The sequence below is a fragment of the Lactuca serriola genome, chromosome 9 (genome assembly GCF_051521515.1).
Source record: "Lactuca serriola cultivar US96UC23 chromosome 9, Lser_US96UC23_V15, whole genome shotgun sequence".
In the NCBI taxonomy this organism is placed as follows: Eukaryota; Viridiplantae; Streptophyta; class Magnoliopsida; order Asterales; family Asteraceae; genus Lactuca; species Lactuca serriola.
The window spans coordinates 119,219,168-119,237,164 of record NC_136416.1 but is presented as its reverse complement, the minus strand read 5'-3'; the positions used below and the strand labels follow the sequence as shown (position 1 = coordinate 119,237,164).

General features: G+C 38.5%; 1 pseudogene; it reads left to right on the top strand.

Annotated features, from left to right (window-relative positions):
- The first annotated feature begins 308 nt into the window (after positions 1-308).
- LOC145072916 (mitochondrial uncoupling protein 5 pseudogene) lies at positions 309-1,629 on the top strand (annotated as a pseudogene).
- The last annotated feature ends 16,368 nt before the right edge of the window (positions 1,630-17,997 follow it).

The following is a 17,997-nucleotide window of genomic DNA, read 5'->3' as shown; positions in this document are numbered from 1 at the left end:
GATTCCTTTTATTTTCCTTTACTGGAACTCTGAATTACAAGAATTTTACCTTAATTACCTTAATTGATTGAAATTGTATTATTATTATTATTATTTTAAATTTGTTATTCATTTGGATTTCAAAAAATCTAATTACAAAATAATACAAAATTGTCAAGAAAAAAGGTTTTGTAAGATCAAGTTTTCTTAAATAGATTTCAAAATAAGAGCATTTAATAAACACGTATATTAGTTTTCTCTTTACCAAAAAGTCAATTCAAATCACACCCAATTATGATAAAAATCGCCGACGCGTATTCTTCTTCCTCATCCGACTTTCTCTCCTAATTCCATCAATAAATATCACCCTCCAAACCAATTCAATTCACTTCATTTCCTTCCTTTTCACTGTCAACTTCATAAATTTTATGTCTCACAGACCCGTGATTCCTCATTCTTCCTCCATAGCCTTTGGGCTCCATTCCCATCTCCTTGTTTCCAGTGATTTGAATCCTAATTGGTCCTTTTGATTCTTCCATTCTTTTTTCCCAAGTTTGATTTCTATTCAAATGGGTGTCAAAGGATTCGTTGAAGGTGGTATCGCCTCTATCATCGCAGGTTGTTCTACTCATCCTCTTGATCTAATCAAAGTCCGTATGCAGTTACAGGGCGAATCCGCCACTGTTTTCGCTCTCAATGGCTCTAGTGGTGCAACAATCACCATGCCAAGGCCGCCGCCGCCGGCCGGACCCATATCGGTGGGTGTGAAGATATTCCGGACTGAAGGCGTTGCTGCTTTGTTCTCCGGCGTCTCTGCCACAGTTCTCCGTCAGACGCTCTACTCCACCACCAGAATGGGTCTGTACGAGATCTTTAAAGAAAAGTGGTCTGACCCAAACACCGGTAACCTCACGCTAACCAGGAAGATCGGATCCGGGTTGTTAGCAGGTGGGATCGGCGCTGCCGTCGGGAACCCAGCTGATGTCGCTATGGTGAGGATGCAAGCCGACGGGAGGCTCCCGGCTGCTCAACGGAGGAACTACAAAGGTGTTGCAGATGCGATCTCGAGGATGGTGAAGCAGGAGGGTGTAACCAGTCTCTGGAGAGGATCGTCGCTGACGGTGAACAGAGCGATGATCGTGACGGCGTCGCAGCTGGCGTCGTACGATCAGATCAAGGAGACCATATTATCAAAGGGGGTGATGGGAGATGGGTTGGGGACACATGTAACGGCGAGCTTTGCAGCAGGGTTTGTGGCGGCTGTGGCATCGAATCCGGTGGACGTAATAAAGACTAGGGTAATGAACATGAAGGTGGAGGAAGGGGTTGAGCCACCATATAAGGGGGCGGTGGATTGTGCAGTGAAGACGGTGAGGGCGGAGGGGCCGATGGCATTATACAAAGGATTCATACCGACGATTTCAAGACAGGGTCCGTTTACTGTGGTGCTCTTTGTGACACTAGAGCAAGTGCGTAAAATTCTCAAGGATTATTAAATGCCGTAGACAAAGATATTAAATTAAATTAAATGATAGATAGTGATGATGAAGGAAAAAAATACTAGTAATTTATGTATGGATGATAAAATATTATTATATTTTTCAGTTATGTTATTTATATTAGTAAAATAAGGCCGCTGTTAGCAACCAATGAATCAATTTTTTATATTATTATGTAGCTAAAATGTTAATTTGTTAGTAATATCTTTTTTCTAATTTATGACAATGAAGTGTGGTTATATAATATATTAATTTACACCCTCTTAGAAACAGTATTCTCTTCTTATTGGTGGAGATTTTTTTTCTTTCCTATTTTACTTTTTTTTTATCTGTATTTTTTTTATCTTTTGACACAGTTATCTCGATGCTTCTTACCATCAATTCTAGAAAATCCTCATCTTATGTGTGCTTTACTCCACCGCCTTTATCACCCAATCACCTACTCTGATGCACCACTTCATTATCTTTCTCCCAAGTCTCTCTTCTTCTTCAAACGAACCAACAAAAATTTAATTCAATTATCGTCAACACCTCCTCCTCTAATCGATTGTCCATTTCTTCTGCGATGATTGATACCACTCGCCACAATCACCTTCCTACAACGCCATCATGACCAGAATGTTATGTTCTGCTCCCACTTCGATGTTCCCCACCGCTTCACATTCTATCATCCACATGAATTCTTCTCTACCTTATCATCCCCACCGCCTCTCCAAAACTCATCGTCTCTCTCTAAAGACATTGACATACAAGAAGAATCAGGAAGGTAAACATAGCTTCAAAAATCCCCAATTAAAAACCCTATCGACTCCGCTGGACTAGGCGTCGCCTGGAAGCTTCACTCCGCCAACGCTCGTCGCGGGTCCACCCTCCTCTCCCACCAGTATCCTACAGTTTGCATCTGGCTTCTTGACAAACGCGATTTCTCGGAGGCTCGAGTTCGCGTGGGACTTTCCAAAGTGGCCGAAGACTCCTTCTTCGATATCATCAAAGCTGATGTGTCTAGATTAGGTAGATTGATGTAACATCCCAAAATTCATGACCAAAAATTTCATTTTCAATTAAGTAATTATAAAACCGATAATCTGAAAACATTCATAGTATCATCCCATATCAAAACCTGTATGTCAATAAACAAAACATGTCATAAGAAAACATCAGAGTATAACTCTCAAGGATCTCATGTACGGAAAAAGTAGTGTGATGTGTTGTGATTATGTCGGCTCCTTTCCTTTCGAAGAAGAAGCACCTAAAACCAAAACTGAAAACCGTAAGCACGAAGCATAGTGAGTTCCCCCCATCATACCACATACCATACAATAAACATACAGCCAAGCTTATCCGGGTGTTGGCCTACCCCTTCGGTCTCTTTCAACTGGTAACCGCCTAGCATATCTCGGTGTTGGCCTACCCTTTCAGTCTCTTTCAACCGGTAACCTCCTAGCATATCTAGGTGCTGGCCTACCCCTTCGGTCTCTTTCAACCGATAACCGTCTAGCATATCTGGGTGCTGGCCTACCCCTTCGGTCTCTTTCAAACGGTAACCGCCTAGCATATATGGGTGTTGTCCCACTCCTTCGGTCTCTTTTAACCGGTAATAGGGACTATTTCACCCCTACCACTACCACATAATATCCTAGCATATAAACACATAAATCACATACTGCCTAACATATCTGGGTGTTGGCCTACCCCTTTGGTCTTTTCGACCGGTTACGGGGTCTATTTCACCCCATACTACTACCACGTAATAACATAGCATACAAGCGCATAAATCTCAACATATATTTGTATACAAGACTATTATCACAAAGACAATCATCTATACTGTAAACAACTACTAGTGGGCCGACATTTGTGCCTTTGATCCACTTATACTGGGAAGGTAACTCACCTCATACGGTTGAAGTTCATCGCAAGAAATCCTTACCTACTGTCCTGGAAACTCCTCGAGCTATCAATACCAAAATGTCACCCAATTAGCAATCGTGTCCCAACCCATGATCCATAATCTATACTTGGGGTAAAATGACCATTTTACCCCTGGCCCAACAAGATTCATAACTAAGGCCCAAACCCAAAACTCTAAAATCCATAAAGGCTCACTAATGACCCAATTTTCCAAATTGGGCCCAAACCCTTACATGGGCCTTACCCTAAGCGCAACAACTTATTCCCAATCTCAACATACATCCTTAGTTGGTCCAACAAAATCCATGCACTTACAAACCCATAAGAAAGCCCAAAGCCGAAATGGCCCACAAGGCCCAATAAGGCCCAAATCCATCATGGACCTAACCCATGAAGGCCTAATATCCAAAAGGCCCAAAATACTAAATGGTCAACCCTAGTCAAAGCTTGGTCCAAGGTCCAAAGCCTAAAAAGTCAATAATCCAAGAAAACCCAACCTGGCCGAGTACGTCCTGCGTACTCATCAGGTATGCTAAGCGTACACCTATTGGCTAGTACACACCGCGTACCAGGTGGGTATGCCCAACGTACTCCCCCGAACTCTAAACTTCTCCAATAAGCACGTAATCACTTTAGCCCTTGCTCCAACTCTCCGGTTTAACTCCTAAAGGTGACTTTTCAAGTAAAGTTGGCAACTTTACTAATATGCATGGCTTAATGGGATCCTAAAGCTCAAAAGAGCTTAATGGATGGTCTTAATGTTGGATTAGGTATCTAAGCCCATAACTATAATTGGTATGTACTTTACCCGATAGTAGCATGGTCCTTTTGAGTTGCCTTCACCATAGCAACTGGACATAATGAGTTTTAGAGAAAGAGGTTATTTAAATGATTTATTAATATATTATAAGAATAATATATTAATTGAAAAATCATATTATTTAATTGATATTTTCAGAAATTAATTTGGAATTAATTTATTGATCAAAAGAGTCTGACTAAAAGTACGTGGATTGATTATGTAAATCAATAATACTTATAGTTTGGGCTAATGGATCCTATTGGTATGGGGCGGACGAAAATCTATGGGAAGCACATAGAGTTTTTGTGACACCCCGAAATTTCTATCTTGTACACTTATTCAAATCAATTAAGGCCAGACTCGTTTTTGCTATCTCCTAGCATTGTTTAGAGTCAATTTGAGAGTTCTAAACCTAGTATAACCAAGGTATGAGGCTAGGGATGAGTGTATTTGAGTTCAACACTTTTCAAATGAGCCAAACACCCCTTCATGAGGTGTGTGCGGCCGCACACATGGGTGTACGGCCGTACACCCATCCCAACCATACACTCTCATGTATAAATAAGAGTCTTAGCCTTCATTTACTTCTTTTCACACTCCTAAGCCAAGAAATCAACTTCTCTCTCAAGTATCATCCGATTTTTCTTCTAGATCTTCAAGTTGTAAGTGTTTCTTCATTTGATTTGATGATTCATTACACTATCTAGTAAGGATCTATCATTTCATCCATGAAATTACTCTTTTTGTTTAGATCTTCAAGTGTTCACCAAGAACACCAAGAACACCTACTAAGTTTTTGGACCTCAAACACCCCTAAAGGCTTCTCTATTGTAAGTACCACTACTTATCCTTGTTACTTACTAGTTATACTCCTTAGAAGTCGTCCAAACACTGATCATTAAGGAGTGTACAGTCGTACACACCCCATGTGGCCGTACACCCCTTTATTTAGTGCATAATGGCCTCAAACTCATGTTATATGCTAGGCACTTGATCAAGAACACTTAGGGGATGCAAGATAGAGACTCGGAATATACTTTTGACCATTTTTTTACATGATCATCAAGGGTGTACGGCCATACACTCCTTGTGTGGACGTACACAACCTTTTTAAGGTCCAAAATGGTAACAAACTTCCATTAAGGCTAAGCATTGGTCAAAACACACTTCCTAGATGCTTACCAAGACTTTAAATCACTGAATGGCATGTTTCACCATGAGTGTGCGGCCGCACACCCAATCGGGCCGTACACTCAGGCTGTACACCCACAAGAAACATACCATTCTGGCCTTACACTCCTATGTGTGTCCATACACCCATTATATGCAACCCTTGGTACTTCTAGCACTTGAATCTAAGTGTTTTCTATGTCCTAATTAGTTGTTTAAACACTAATTATATACATATATGTGTCATTATATGCTTATTAGGATCCGTTGTGCTCAAGCCTATACTTGACTCTTAGCATCCTACAAACTGATCTTTCATTCGTATTACTCACTGCAGGTGAGTTCATACCCCCTTAAATTATCTTTTAAATGATTTTAAATGTTTTTATGGGGGGATACAAGTTGAAACATTATAGTTATTATATCAATCGCATGTGATTAATAACTATCAAACAGACGGATTTACTATACTTCAAACTGGGTTATCAAACAAACTACTTCAAATCGTTTTACAAAGTCTTTTATATGCAAAACTCCTTATTAAACTCTTTCAAACTTATATTTTCAAAATCATATCTATATAAATATAGTTATATAATTAGGATTGAAAGGACTTAGGACTGATAACTCGCCTTATTTCCTGTTCCTTGTTTGGTTCTGGACTTAGGGTATTCGGTTGTTTGTCCGACGATCGTTTGAATCTTAGTGATATATTATGTGTATGTATATGGATATTAAAGTTCTACATTCAGTTCAAAACCTTTGGGTAGAAAAGGTGTACACACATGTTCATTTATACAAACAACATTACTAGTAAACTATAATAGGTATAGTTTAGGAAGTCACTACTTGCTATTACTAGAACAATGAAACATACAAGAGTCAGTTCATTCATGAGTAAATACAAACATACTATTATGAGAAACAAAGAGAATATACTATTATGAGAAACAAAGAGAACATACTATTATAAGAAACAAAGAGAACATACACTACACTAGTACAGAGAGAACATACGATACACTAGAACACTATAACATTAATGTGAGCCACTACTTCATGACATGGCAATCACTTGTTGTGTCACGTTTTGCAACCAGAGTCTCGTGGTGGGAGAGCATGAGTTGGTGTATAGATCTATACGGGATTGACTATCTTATACCTTCCTTCTAGCTACAGTGGGACCTACAGGTCTACGGGTGACTAATGTCATACCATTTCGATGCCTTAGAGCGTCGTGTTTTAACTAGTCGATCAAGCGTGGTTACAACTATATCACATTTTGCCTTAATCAAAACAATGGTTTTAAGGTATTTTGTATAATGGTAGTAGCTATATACTAATACAACAAGTACATCATTATTATTTTCCCATTTCATTCATATTGTGAGCTTCTCACATAAACGGCAATGTGAACTATACTTCTGGTAAATGATAGTCTATCTTTGGGGAAAATTACACGCTTTTACAAACAAACAACATATAGAACATTCGGGCCTTGGTAGAAGGCTACTTTTAGTAGAAAATATAGGATTTTCTAGGAGATACAAATAGTTACAAACATTTACAAACAGTTACAAACATTTACAAACACCTTCATACAAGTAATGACACTAAAATACTTATGAAGTCACCAGCTTTAATGTTGATCTACGCTTTCAAAATAACTTGTATTCTCAGGTCATCAGTAGACAGGTACCGATGCCAGGTTTTTGAGAAGATGGAGAATGTTCAAGACTCATCTCTTATTTTGATTCATATTTTTGGTGTCTTATAAACGATACATAACACACTTGTAATAAATATATATTATTAATGCAATGGATGATGTTGTTGCTTGTTTACTATTATGCAAATTTGTGATACTGTACATGACGTCCTCCGCTCCAGAACGTTTCCGCCGTTTAGGTTTTGGGGTGTGACAGATTGGTATCAGAGCTTTGTTTATAGTGAATCGAATATATCAACTCATAAAAGATATACAAACTTTAAACACAAACGAGATTTAATACTCTGACCAAGAGTTTATACTTTTAAATAGTAAAATATTTTGTTGGGTCAAAAATATAGTTTATACTTTGCTTTTCTGGGCAATTGTATTTTTCTGTAATATTTTTGGAGTTTACGGTCATGTTTACGGTTGAGTTTACGGCCGTAAACACCTTACGTCCGTAAACCCACTTACGGCCCATGTTCACCAAGCCCATATTCTCCAAGTATAAATATAGGTGTTAGGGTGAGGAGTAGAGATTGATGAAACACGAAGAGAGTTTACGGCCAGAGAGAGAATAAGGAGCGTATGTATGTAATTGTGTGAATCTTTTGTATCTGAAACTTTAATTCTAATCAATTCATACAGTGATTCATATTATTCTTCTTCTCATTCTCTTCTATTTGATCTGACATCATCCGTTTGATTGGGATTCCGCACCATCAAACGGATCTGATTGATACACAAGCATAATTAGGGACTTACAGTTGGTATCAGAGCCTGGTTGTATGAGTCAATTTTGTCAGATTTGGGGCATAATTTGATCTTATTTTCGAAATATTCTTGCATTTTTGGATAGATCTCTGAAAAATAAGGGGGGGTTTGTTCTTCGTGTTTTTCATAAAAAGGGGTTTTTGATCGAGTTTTGGAGCAAAAAGAGGTGAAAACGCTGTTTTTCACGTAATATGGGAAGGGTTTACAGCCAGAAACTGTTCACGGCCGGCGGCTAGGGTTTCGGAGTTCACGGTCGCCGAAGGTTTGCGGCCGGCGTTTAAGGTTCGACGACTTGCGGCTCGGCTTGGTGGGATAGGCTCGGTGATCGGCTAAGGAAATCAGATCAGTAGTCGCGCTTCATTAAAAAAGAATGGGAGGTGCGAAATTGTCGACGCCTAGGATCGAACCCGGGTCTTCCATTCTTCCTTCTTCAACGCCTTACCAGTTGAACCAACCTGAATCTTGTTTCATTACTCCTGAATCTTGACACTTTTAACCCGAAAACTTAATTTTTTATTTTTAAATTCCTTTTTCATCCAAAATAAAAAAAAATTAAAATTAATAATAATAATACTAATAATAATATAATAAAAAAAAATAAAAAAAATTTATTTTTGACTTTTATTTTTGATTTTTTATTTAAATTTTGACTTTGACTTCCAAGTTTGACCTTTGACTTTAAACTTTGACTTTTTCGTTTAACTTTTAAATTTTCAAATTTAGCTTTTCGGTTTGACTTTTAAGTTTGACTTTTTCAAGTTTGACTTTTTAAATTTGACTTTTAAGGTTGACTTTTGAGGTTTATAATCAAAGGATTTGACTTTTAAGTTTTATTTTAGCTTCTAGTTGTGTTTTTAATTGATTTTAAGGTCTACGAGGGAGTTGAAAACATGAAAGAGAGTCGTCAGGATATGTTAAGACAAAATTTCAACATTTACGATTATATCCCTGGAGAAACCCTCGAAACTCAGTTGCAGCGATTTATTACACTTACTACTGAGATGAATATAGCTGGGATCTTCTTGTCCAAATCTGAGATAAACAAAAAGCTATTGAATTCACTTCCGAAATCGTGGGATATGAACGTGGCTGTCATCAAGAAGACAAAAGATCTCAATCATCTTAGTCTTGCTGATGTAATTCAAGAACTTGATGCTTTGAAGTGTAGAAAAACAATGAGTTCTGAAAACATTCCGGTCACTGAAGTTACATGTACTCCAGTTTGTGAAACTACAATTAAATTTCTTCGGGAACAAATTGATTTATTAAAAAGAGAAGTTGAGGACCTGAGATATGAAGGATATCAACTCAGGAAAGGACAGAAACCCCTGAAGGCTGAATTAGAAGCAAAAACCAAGGACTTTAGGAAGCTTCAGGAAGAGTATAGCAACAAGTGTGAAAATTATGACTATATTAAGAGACAACTTGCTGCTGTAACTGAAGAACTTGACACTTTGAAAATTAAGTGTGGAAAAACAGACGTTAGTTTCAAAAATTATACTGTGTCAAGTCAGACAGCCGAGTCCTTATTCGAAACCCAATTAAAATTTAAAGATAATCAAAACAAGGGTCTAGCGTATGATAGTGTTCCTCCACCTTTCAATCATAACTACACATCCATCCCTATGACATAGAAAGAAATTGATAGGGAGACACATCTTCAATATGGCAAACCAGCGGGATTTGTGTTAGGAGGAGTTATTAATATTGAAGATACTAATGTTGCTACTTCATGTGCAAGTAAAGTAGCAGAAGATGAGAACAAGGAGAAAACCATTGAACAAACCAACATCTCCTTGAACTCTGAATCTGTTGCTTCGAACTCAATTGCTTCTGATCAATCTGCCGCTGAGAAATACAGGCGACCAATTCCAACGCAACAGAGTTCTTGTGGCAAGTGTGCATGTGGGAACAACAAGAGACAAGGCAAGGATACGCCACCAGGGGCAGGAAGAAACAACTTCACAATGAAGAAAAAGACATGTTTTCACTATGGAACACCTGGACATCATTGCCAGAATTTGTCCAAATCGTGCATACGTTCCCTACTACGCACAAGGATGGCAGAACGCGCCAATAGGGAGATACTTCAAAAGAAACCCCTCGAGATCACGATCAGACATTGACGATTGGAATGCCAAGAAGGCCAAGAATTCAACTCCTAAGGCCATGAATCAAACTCCAAAGGACAAGAATCAAAATCCCAAAGTCAAGAAGGGAATGTCGGCCAAGAAGCCAAATCAAAGAGATGATCCCGTAAAGTCAAAATGAAAGTCATCTCAACGGCCGACATCAAGATCAAAAGCAAGTATTGAGCCACCCATCAGATTGAAAAAGAAATGGGTTAAACCCAACTACAGATGGGTACCAAAGGCTCACTCTCCCAAATCAACTAATGACTCTAATATTTCTTCATCTTTTGTTTGTGATAAACATGATATGTCATGGGAGAGAGTACCGTGCAAGGATGACAAAGATCGACCCAGTTTCAAAATGGATTGGGTTCCAAAGACCATCTAATCCCTCTTTGTGTCGGAGCAGCTATGGAGGCATATCATCAGACTTCGGTTGTTGGTAGTGGCTGTTCCTGGCACTTGATAGGAGACATCTCTCAACTGTACAACACTCAGAACATTGTTTGGGAGAATGTGTCCTTTGCGGGAAGGGAAAACAAGAAGTGATCACTCACGGGGTTTGTGCTTAATGACATGAAGAATTTTCGGATCTGTTCTGAGTTACGCATGCTGTTCTCAGACCTTCTGGATGCACATTCAATCGGTGACTTACGGTTTGAGTTTTCTTCTCTATACTTCTGATTTTATCTTAAGCTGTTTCGCTTTAAAGACTAATTTTTGTTTTAGGATAGTTTAAATTTGCGCATTTACTTTCGTTTCTGTCCTATGCACAAATTTAGGGGGAGAAATAAAAACAAAACAAAAATTAGAAAATTTTCAAAAAAAAAAAACATTAGAAAATCAGAAAATCAAAAATATGTTGGTTATGAAATGTGCTTGAGGGAGATGTTTTGGGAAGTGATATTATCAAGTGATAACAGACAACCGGAGTCTGCGTAACGTACCCAAAGTTGAAGGGTCTTTGCTCTAGTTTGATGCATCGGTAGGCACAAAAGATTCTAAATGGACTTGACTAGGCAGAGTTGAACTTAAGAAATTCTTAGTGTTGACATATTTTGACCTAGTTAGATCCGTTCAGCCTGACAATACGACGCTCAGATAGGTTGAGCAGGGATATATATATGGGAATCCACTCGTCACATTAAATGACCCGTACATGGAACCTTGGTTTAACTTTTCCTCGATGTGCGGATTCTGTCCTTAATTCCAGTATTGATGGGGCGACTGGTAAATTCCGATAAATTAGGTCTGTAGAAAATCGTTTTCTTTCTTTCTGTCTGTTAGTCATATGTTGTCTCCTTTGCGTGAATTCCAATCCGACTTGGTACACAACATATGCAACTCTATTTCTCTGCATGTTATATATATGAAATTCCTCTTATCTGTTAGCCATATGCTGTCTCCTTTGCGTGACTTCCAATCCGACCTGGTACACAGCATATGCAACCTTCTACTTCTCAACCCCTTTGAAACAATAAGTAATAGCAATCTGAATCTGTTCTCTCTCTAAATAATTGTCTGCTCACCCGGTGTAAGGAGTACTCTGGAAGTTCTTGATGGCTGGGGCATATCAGGAAGTGGGAAACATGTTCCAGTACAATTAAAATTGAACACTCAAAGATTGTCTATAGATCTCGCTGCTCAATTTAGGTGGACAACAATATCCCTAGTCGTTGTCAGATAAATGGTCCTTAAGATATAGTATCTAAGAACTTAGGATCAGATATAATATCTAGGAACTTAGGATCACTTTGTCTTACAATTATTAGTATGTCCTAAAAATTGTCATAATTTTTCGTGTTTAAGTGGACCACAATACCGGAGATCGACCAGACAAAGACGTGAAGATAGAAGGTACTGACAAGTGGATTAAGACTGTCTAAAAACATTGATCCCAAATCATTCTTAAAGTTAGATATCATTTTATTTTTGTTAAATTTGTTCATAGTTTCTTCTTATTTAAATATTAAGGGAGAATTAAAAATTTTAAAAAACCAAACAAAAATCAAAAAATTAAAAAAATCCAAAAATAGTGTTATTTATGTTTTATTTCTTGTTCAAGAAAATCAAAAAAAAAAAATCCAAAAATATTTTTGTTTCTGTTTTAATTTGTGTGCTAAGTTTTCTTTTAGTTTTGTTTTGTCTTGAAAAGTGATTTCATGTATAGATGAGACTCATGGAGTTTGTGTTGAAGATTTCTGAGCCAAAGGCTTCATCCGTGAGCATCGAAGAATTCTCATTCGAAGGAGCAAGAAATGAAGATCATTCTTTCAACATTCAATCCTTCAACCCCAGAAGCAAGGTGAAGCAGAAATTGAAGATTATGTGACGGATTGCATTGAAGCCTCCTCAATCAGTCTGCTGCTATCAATGTACCTGCTAAAGTGATCCATAAAATTTGTTCTCTCTGATGTTCTCTCTGAAGATTCTCAAGCTGAAAGCGTTATCTTTTAAGAATCAGTACAAGAAGCCTCCTCACCCAATGTGCGTTCAATGCCAAATTTTGAATAAAACCTCAAGTGCTCAAGATGAAGTCATTCATTGAAGATTCATATGTTCATCCTGATGCTGTGAAGAAATCGAAGGTTAAAGCTGAAGCCAAGCTCCCATTGAAGATTAACAAGAAGATCCAGCTACTTTTAAGGGGGAGCTTGTTGGGTCAATTAAGAAAAGAAAGTTATAAACCAAGGGGGGGATTGTTGGGTCAAAAATATGGTTTATACTTTGCTTTTCTGGGCAATTGTATTTTTCTGTAATATTTTTGGAGTTTACGGTCATGTTTACGGTTGAGTTTACGGCCGTAAACACCTTACAGATGTAAACCCATTTACGGCCCATGTTCACCAAGCCCATATTCTCCAAGTATAAATATAGGTGTTAGGGTGAGGAGTAGAGATTGATGAAACACGAAGATAGTTTACGGCCAGAGAGAGAATAAGGAGCGTATGTGTGTAAATATGTGAATCTTTTGTATATGGAACTTTAATTCTAATCAATTCATACAGAGATTCATATTATTCTTCTTCTCCTTCTCTTTTATTTGATCTGACATCATCCGTTTGATTGGGATTCCGCACCATCAAACGGATCTGATTGATACGCAAGCATAATTAGGGACTTACATATTTAACTAAGTATACATACTTGCATTCATACTAAAATCAGTGTCGCTAGGACAGAACAAAAGTATTGCTGTTGTTGGATAGCACAAGTAGGCTTGGGGACATATAATCAGAATTGGGAGTGGTATAGCCTGATCAACTATATCTTTCTGAGAAGTGATTAGCATGTGCCTAGGAATGGTTGTGGTGTTGCAGCAAGTCAAAAAACTTACCAACACTACTACAATGAAAACATTAGAACAGAACTTAAACTTAAAATACTATAGGAGTATTTTGTGTTACTATAATTACTTATTTGAGAACTAAAGGTCTTTATTAGTTGGTCGATAGTTGCTTGGTGGATACGCTAAGGTTATATGCAACTAAGGTGTCATAGACTTAGAATCTGTGATCTTTGCTTTATTTCCTGTTCCTCGTTTGGTTTTGGATTTGGAGTTAGGGTTAGTTATTCGAAGGTCTATCCTGTTTTGATTTCATGTAACTGGTATGCACTATGCAAGTATTGAAGTAACTGATAAAGATCATCTTATAATTATCTAAATAGTACGTCTATTAATTATTTCTTTTACCCCTATTCTCGCGTAGATAACATTGCTCGATTCCATCCCCACGGTGACCCGTACTTTCCCAACCAAGGTAACGGAGGATGGCTCGATGCAGAGCCATCAGAGAATCATCTAATCCCTTTGGATGACGACTTCGCAGAGAAATTTTCGGAGAATTCTGACTCCGAACCCGAAGTCAATAACCTACCCCCGGTGGCTCAAATCCCGAACCATAATCCTCGTCCAGCATTTCAAGGCCCCACACCTCTGTGGGCAACAAACTTGAATAGATGGAGCCACGAACAGGGTCAACCCTTACCTTACAACGGAGATCGAAGCTTCTATAACTTGAGCGAGGGAGGCTCAGCGGACAGAGTCCTGCCTATTCTGGTCCGCAGGATTGCACGTAATGATGAGCAGGGTAGAGCGGCCATCAACTGAATCATGGAAGTTGATGCCGATGCTGTGACATCCCCAATTTCACGGCCAAAAAAGACCGATTTTGATTATGCTTTATAAAAATCAGAGTACTTCTTTTAATAAGAATGTTGCGGAATTTGTTCCCAGTAAAACATGATAAATACGTTATCAAAACATTTTCGAAGAAACGTATTTTATTCATTTTAAAACATTTGGGATGTCATCGTCAATACAGAAACATAAGCACATACATAACTTTCATTTATTTACACTAGTGATCTACATCTCTTTAACCTCTCAGTGTAATGTGAGTTCATATCAACACCTGTGATATAAATAAACTGAGTGGGTCAGGTTGGGAAACCTGGTGAGTACATAGGGTTTTCAACCCACAATAATATAATTAATATGTTTAAACAATCAAACAATCAACCCAATTACCTATCCCCATTATCTTCTTTAGTCTTAAGGATCTACCGTAAGAATCAACTATTCCTCGTTTATTTATTCCTAAGGATCATCCTAAGGAATCGGCACGAAGTCCATCGTCACCAAGACTTATAGATTATAACTAGTGAACACGTAGTCCAAAACATCTGGTAAACACTAAGTTCAAAAGTAACTAGTGAACACACTTAGTCCAAAATACCTAGTGAACACACTCAGTTCAAAGATACATAGGGAACACACTCAGTTCAAAATACCTAGTGAACACACTCAGTTCAAAAATACCTAATGAGCACCTAGTTCAAAAACACCTATAGGTTACGAGCCTGCTAGCGTTCCACTGGACTGTCTAGTATCGTCCATGGTCATCATCTATACTCTACTAGATGACTGGATCACTGTCAACATTGATGTTTTCCATCGTGTTATCACAAAACAACTATTTCATCTTCCCATGTTTTATCCAACACATTTGTAGATATAAAATACATATACAGTTTAAATCATTTAAAACATGTATAAAAATCTTTCACCCAGCATAGGCAACAAGTATTCAGACAATGTGCACACATAGCATGTAATTTATATTAAAATACTTCATATCTATGTGTAAGATGAAAGGGACCATGCACTCACTTGATAAGGTGGTGACTCAGCACTCGGACAGCGCTTCGTAACTCTCAAAACAATTTTCCTTCGGTAAAACCTAGTATCAATACCACTAGGGTTTAGTCTAACGATAACCGCGACAAATTAATAGCCTAGCTATTATTTTTATTATATAAGTGTTAAATAACACTCAATATAACTCATAATAATAGCCCATATAATTATTTTAAATTCCTAATAACATTACTATAATTATTTGAAAGCTATATTAAAAATTGCGTAAGCGTAGCTCACTTACAGCGGATTTTAAAGAAAATCGGGCTTTGCTAGGAGCAGCATTTCGAAACTGAAAGACACTTTTTCTCGGGACTCCGGGAGCCTCGGGGCTTCCTTCGAGTGCTAGGGGGTTTACCTAGGCTTAGGAGGGGGTTAGGGGGTAGTGAGAGAAAGTAGAAGGATTTGGTGTGAGAGAAGTGGCTGCCCTCGGCCTCCTTTTATAGGCGAGGCTTTGGACTTACGCTGGGCGTACCGAAGTCTTACGCTGGGCATAAGTTCGGATAAGGAGACCAGGTGGCGAAGGCTCGGTGGTGCGATGTGGCTTCTCCTGGACCGAGGAAGGCTAGAACACGGAGCGTAGGGACTTCGCACGCGAGGCGTACTTAGACGCTGGGCGTCTTCGGATTACGCGGGGCGTATGCAAGGACAGGTGTCACCCATCCGAAGCGAGGCGTGCTCAGCAAGCGACGACTGAGATTTGGCCACATCATCGCATCTAGCAACAACTTCGCAAATTCGAGTTCAAACTTTAAAAATTCGTAACTTTCGCATACAAGCTCCGTTTTCAACGTTCTTTATATCCACGCGAAGGTGGAAACGTACTCTACGACTTTCGTTTAGACTACGTCTGCTAATTTTGATTTATTTTAAAAGATACATTATTAACAGGCCGGGACAGGATTGGTCCGTTAAATTCTCTTAACTTCTTCATCCGACGTCCGTTTTCGCCCATCTTTTTCTCGTTACACTACCCTTGCCTAGATCTTCGATTCCTGTTTAGGTTGTGTTGGCTAAAAACCGCTCAATCTAATATTCAAATTTCGGGCTGTACACTGCTAAGCTGAAACTTCGAAAAATCATAACTTATTCATACGATGTCAGATTTGGGAGTTCTTTTTATCGACACTCTTAGTTTAACATATTCTATGACTTTCGGTTAGATTTCTAAGGTTAAATCTCACTCTATTGTAAATTCACTATTTACGGTTTCTGGTATCGTGCCGGTTCTGTTGCGAAACTTCGACGGGTCATAACTTCTTTGTTATAACTCAAATTTCGGCGTTCTTTATATGTACGGAAACCTTGTGACATATTCTACAACTTGGTTAAGATTATTTATTCTAAATAATCTTTTGTCGAAAAGTCGTTTTCGACCCCTATTATCTCTAAATTGACTAGCCCGAATCTACGGGCATTACAATTATCTCCCCCTTAGGATGATTACGTCCCGGAATCATCAACGAAACAGGGCTCGTATAATGACTCCATACGTCATCTCTTCATCCTAGGTAATAATTATAACTTCTATATTCCTTCAAGTCTATCTCTTAGACTTATTGACTGTAAGTAGTACTCGATCGTGCACCTGCTTTCTATTTCAGGTTAGACTCCAAATCATGACCTATCGTCAGGTGATGCTCGTTTAGACTCAGGTCTCTTAGAGTTAAATTCCAAAACATACTATACCTTCCTTCATGTTCTAATGTGATATAATCACATTTTAAAAGGTAGCATTTCTAGCTACAAGCAACTTTTCATGATACCTCTACTGATATCTTTTTATTCCAATCTTCCATATTAAGTCAGATGCTACATCAAACTTGATTTTCTAAACCACATAGCATACTCAGCGTAGTCGGACTCAATTCGATATGACCACTAGGGTCGGAATATCAAAAATCTTCTTAGTCATTACCGAAACGATGGTAACGACATTCTTGAGTAAAATGGTATCAATTACTAGATTCTTGGTAACCTTGTGACTTTCCCTGATCCAAGCGTGAGTTCTGTGCTTCCGGTAGTATATGCATCAACTACTTTTCACACCTACTCATACTCGTCCCAAGTATTGTCTCGCAATCCCCGAGTCACTATGCAAGAAAATCACATAATAGTTTAACACACCAGATAAGAAAACGAAGGCTTTATATTATTTCTTGAAACTATTACATAGGTGTTCAAGTTCACCCTAGACTATGCCTCTAATAGGCTACATCATACGATACTATGGCTACTGCATAACTTCATCTTTGGATATGAAGTCTTCATCCTTGATTCCTAGCGTGGTTTTCTGCTTCGTCGAGGATCATGTGAAATGCCCTTGGCCTTGGTGGCGTGTTTGGCCTTGCTGCTTCATTCTTCTTTGGGCAATTCTTTGAAAGATGCCCCCTTCTTTACATTCATAACACAACCTCTTGTTGGATGTACACTCATTGGCGTAATGCCCAGACTTTCCACACTTGAAACATGTCACCTCTTCGCTGCATTTTCCAAAGTGTTTCTTCTTGCATTTATCACACCATCTTGCTTCACCTCCTCCTCCAGGCTTTGTGAATTTGCTCTCCTTGTTGGACCTTGAAGATCCTTCAAACTTCCGCTTCTCTCCTGCCTTATCTTTTTCTAGACCCTTTTCTCTTATCTGGGTCTCTACGTTCTTAGCTGCTCTAACAGCTGTTTTCAAGGTAGTTGCCATTTTGACCATTGGGCCAAAGTCTGTGGGCAGTCCGTTAGCAAACCTATCGATCTTTGAGAGTTCAGTAGGAACCAAGTAGGGGAATAGCTTCATCATCTCGGTGAATGCAGTGGCATACTCATCA